The sequence below is a fragment of the Dryobates pubescens genome, chromosome 31 (assembly GCF_014839835.1).
Source record: "Dryobates pubescens isolate bDryPub1 chromosome 31, bDryPub1.pri, whole genome shotgun sequence".
Taxonomy (NCBI): Eukaryota; Metazoa; Chordata; class Aves; order Piciformes; family Picidae; genus Dryobates; species Dryobates pubescens.
Genome location: NC_071642.1, coordinates 9,162,889 through 9,167,747, shown reverse-complemented (window position 1 = coordinate 9,167,747; position 4,859 = coordinate 9,162,889).

The window sequence follows — 4,859 nt, the reverse complement described above, 5'->3', positions numbered from 1 at the left end:
CCCTGCTGCCCCTGGGCTCGCTGGGGACCTGTGAGTCTGTCCAATGAAAGGCTGTTGGAAACTATGTGGAGTAGCGAGGTGGTGGTGGTGGTGACTCAGGGGGCAGGTGATGGCCTCTGCTTGGAGCTGCTCCAGCTCCAAGATTATCCTGGCTGCTCAGCTGCCTTGAAAATTGGGATGTGCCAGGGCTGGTTCCCAGCTCCTCTGTCCCCCATCCCAGCTGGTGCCTCGGTTTCCCCTTGCCAGGTTTACAATGATCTCACAGGGGGTCCCCAAATCCCACCCCCCCTAGGCAGCACTGACAGGCACAGGGTCTCCTGGCTGGGAAAGACCTTCAGTTCATGGAGTCCAACCATACCTTGACATCTCCCTGCACACAGCTGCTCCACCATGGCCCTGAGCTCCTCATCCAAGCAGCACCTCCAGGGATGGTGACTCCACCCCCCCCCCCCCGGGCAGCCTGTGCCAGTGTCCAGCGACCCTTTGGGTGAAGAAATTGTTCCTAATATCCAAGCTGAGCCTCCCCTGGGGCGACTTGATGCCATCTCCTCTCATGGTGGAACTGGAGAATCACAGAGCTGTTTGGGTTGGAAAAGCCTCTGAGAGCCTCCAGCCCAACCCAGCCCCAGCATGGCCACCAAACCATGGCCCCAGCTGCCATGGCCACAGGGTCCTGGAGCACCTCCAGGGCTGGGGACTCCACCACCTCCCTGGGCAGCCTGAGCCATCCCTGACCACTCTTGCAGCAAAGAATTTTGAACTCCTCTCCAACCTGAGCCTCCCCTGGCCCAGTTCCAGGCCATTGCCTCTCCTTCTATCACCTGAGACTGGGCAGCAGAGCCCAGGCCCCACCTGGCTCCAGCCTCCTCTCAGGAGCTGCAGAGAGCAATGAGCTCTCCCTCAGCCTCCTCTGCTCCAGGCTCTGCTCCTCCCCAGCTCCCTCAGCTGCTCCTCACAGGAGTCTCGTCCGAGCCCAGCGGAGCTTTGCCCTGCGCCATGGGGTCGGCTCGGCTCCGGAGGATGCTTCCTGGCTGCCGGTGCCCGCGGGCACGGCCGCCGCTTTGAAGCTCGGACGCCGTCATTAGCGCGGTCGCTCACCTTGAAAGGATCGCATTAGCCAAATTAGGGCTGGGGCTAACTTAACTTCGCTGCCTGCGCCCCGGCCGCTTCCTCCTGCTAAGGAACGCAGCATTAAAGCGCCGAGGGAGCGCTGCAAGCCCATGCGGAGCGGCTGGGAAGGGATGGCTCGGGAAGATTTACGGTTTGAGGTTTGTTACATGAAAGGAATTACAAAATGTGGTTAAAACAAAACATAAAAAACCCCAAACAGACAAACAACAACAACAACAACAACAACACCACAACCGACAAAACCCCAACAAACACAAAGCCTCGTCCTGGCCTTGCAGCAAGAGAAGCTTAGCCCAGCAGCCCCTCTGCTCTGCTCTGCTCAGCCCCCACCTGCAGCACTGCCTCCAGCTCTGGGCCCCCAGCACAGGAAGGACCTGGAGCTGCTGGAGAGGCTCCAGAGGAGGCCACCAAGGTGATCAGAGGCTGCAGAACCTCCCCTGTGGGGCCAGGCTGGGAGAGTTGGGGCTGTTCAGGCTGGAGAAGAGAAGGCTCCAGGGAGAGCTCAGAGCAGCCTCCCAGTACCTGAAGGGCTCCAGGGGAGCTGGGAAGGGACTTTGGGCAAGGGCTGGGAGTGCCAGGCTGAGGGACAATGGCTTTGAGCTGGGAGAGGGGAGACTGAGACTGGAGGTGTGGAAGAAATTGTTGATGATGAGGGTGGTGAGAGCCTGGCACAGGCTGCCCAGGGAGGCTGTGGCTGCCTCCTGCCTGGTGGTGTTGAAGGCCAGGCTGTCTGAGCCTTGAGCAAGCTGGGCTGGTGGGAGGTGTCCCTGCCCATGGCAGGGGGTTGGCACTGGCTGAGCTTTGAGCTCCCTTCCAACCCAACCCATTCTGTGATCCTGTGACCTGAACCCCTTTCAAATCCAGCTCTAGTTTGGGGAACAAATGGGCTTGAGGCCAACTCCTTCTGCCTTTGCATCACCAGGATGTGACCTGGCAAACAAATTGAGTTGTGGGCAACATCCTCCTTGAATGAACTGAGTCTGTGGAGGTGAACTGAGCTGGAGAGCAGGACAGGAGGAGGAGGAGACAGAGCCTTCATTCTGCACACACAGAGTCAGTGCCCTCACCCAGCTGGTCAGGCCGGTGGGCAGCTGTGCCCAGCTATTTTTAGGTTGCTTTAATTTCCTCTTAACCACTGAGAGAATTTGGGGATTTAGCCAAAAAAAAAAAAAAAGGCAAAAAAAAAAACCCCAGAGAGAAGCAGCCAAGCTGTCTGACAGTGCAAAACAACCCATCATCATCTGCTGATACCAGGCTTTCATGGGGAGCTTGGAGAGACTGGGGTGCAGAGGTCAGGTCTGGTGGCAGAGGGATGCCTGGCAGCAGGGCTGGCTCTGCTCCCTGCCTCTCCCTGCTCTGGGTGGCTCTCCCCCCGCTCCCCTCCCTCGGCACTGCGGTTTGAGTCCCTTGGCAAACTGATGGCAGCGACCCCTCGGAGGGCCACGGGACAAGGTGAAGGCGTGAGGAGCTGGAGCTGCTCAGAACTGGTTGGGAGAGCTGGCAGGGAGCGGGCAGACAGGTTGGGCAACTCCTGCCCCGGGGCTGCCGGGACCGGCTCTGCTGGCAGCCAGCAGCGGGGCAGCGGCGGCTGGGCTGCAGGCAGGAGGACGTGCCAGGGCCCTCGTTGGGCTCTGGGACTCCTTCACGTGGCTTTGGTCCTACTTGAGCTCTTTGTGACACCTCCATGTGGCTTGGGCCCTCGTTGGCCTCTTTGTGACACCTTCACATGGCCTGGGACCTCGTTGGGTCCCTTGTGACACCTCCATGTGGCTTGGGACCTTGTTGGCCTCTTAGTGACACCTTCACATGGCCTGGGACCTTGTTGGCCTCTTAGTGACACCTTCACATGGCCTGGGACCTTGTTGGGCTCTTTGTGACACCTTCACATGGCCTGGGACCTTGTTGGGCTCTTTGTGACACCTTCACATGGACTGGGACCTTGTTGGCCTCTTAGTGATGCCTTCATATGGATTGGGATGTCGTTGGGTCCCTTATGACACCTTCACATGGCCTGGGACCTTGTTGGGCTCTTTGTGACACCTTCACATGGCCTGGGACCTTGTTGGGCTCTTTGTGACACCTTCACATGGCCTGGGACCTTGTTGGGCTCTTTGTGACACCTTCACGTGGCCTGGGAACCTCGTTGTGCCCCTCCTGATGCCTGCACATGGCTTTGGCCCTGGTCACATTCCTTGCAGTGGGCTCTTGCCCAGCAGTGAGGCTTCACAAGGCTTTGGTGCTCATCAAGCTTTTCCTGGCACCCTGACACTGGGGCTTTGGATGGCTTCAGCCCTCCCTGGGCTCCTCAGGGTGTTTTCAGCCCCTGTTGGACTCCTGCTGCCACCTGAGATCCCTGCTCCTGCTGCCATCCCAGCTGGGGGCTTCAGATGGCTTTGGCTCTCCTTGGGCTCCTCACAGCAGCTAATCCATGGGGCTTTGCTGGGCTCCTCCAGCCATGGGGCTCCACCTGGCTCCAGCCCTTGCTGGGCTCCTTCTTGTGGCTTCGTTCCTTGGATCTGCAGTGGAGCCAGGACAAGGGAGCTGGAATGGCAGCAGGAGAAGGGAGATGGGATGGTGGCAGGAAGGAGCTGAGATGGTGGCAGGAGGCAGGAGCAGGGAGCTGGGATGGCGGCAAGAGAAGGAAGATGAAATGGTGGCAGGAGGCAGGAGCAGGGAGCTGGGGTAGCAGCAAGAGAAGGAAGCTGGAATGGAGGCAGGAGCAGGGAACTGGGATGGAAGCAGGAGCAGGCAGCTGGGATGGAGGCAGGAGCAGGGAACTGGGGTGGCAGCAGGAGCAGGGGTGGCAGCAGGAGCAGGGAACTGGGATGGAAGCAGGAGCAGGGGTGGCAGCAGGAGCAGGGAACTGGGATGGAAGCAGGAGCAGGCAGCTGGGATGGAGGCAGGAGCAGGCAGCCAGGGTGGCAGCAGGAGCAGGGGTGGCAGCAGGAGCAGGGAACTGGGATGGAAGCAGGAGCAGGCAGCTGGGATGGAGGCAGGAGCAGACAGCCAGGGTGGCAGCAGGAGCAGGGAACTGGGGTGGCAGCAGAAGCAGGGGTGGCAGCAGGAGCAGGGAACTGGGGTGGCAGCAGAAGCAGGTGTGGCAGCAGGAGCAGACAGCTGGGGTGGCAGCAGAAGCAGGGGTGGCAGCAGGAGCAGGGAACTGGGGTGGCAGCAGAAGCAGGGAACTGGGGTGGCAGCAGAAGCAGGGGTGGCAGCAGGAGCAGGGAACTGGGGTGGCAGCAGAAGCAGGGGTGGCAGCAGGAGCAGGGAACTGGGGTGGCAGCAGAAGCAGGGGTGGCAGCAGGAGGCGGGAGGAGGGAGTTGGGAGCTGGGGTGGCAGCAGGAGCAGGAGGCAGGAGCAGGGATCTCGGGCGGCAGCAGGAGCAGGGATCTCGGGCGGCAGCAGGAGCTGGGAGCCGGGGTGGCAGCAGCAGGGCAGTGCCAGGGGCCATGGGCTGATGGATGCAGGCTGACAGCGCTCGGGGCCGCACACGTTCCCGCACACGTGAGCGCACACAGCCCCGCGCCGGGCACACGTGTGTGCCCCCTCTGCCGTGCACAGCCCCCCAGACACCCCCCCGCTGTGCCACACATCCCCTCCCACTTCATGTGCACCACCCCAGTACGGCCTCGGGGCACTCACAGCCTCCACCCAGCTCACCCACACCACCGCCAGTGCCCACCTCAGATCCTGGTCACACCTCTCAACAGCCTCCCAGCACCCCGAA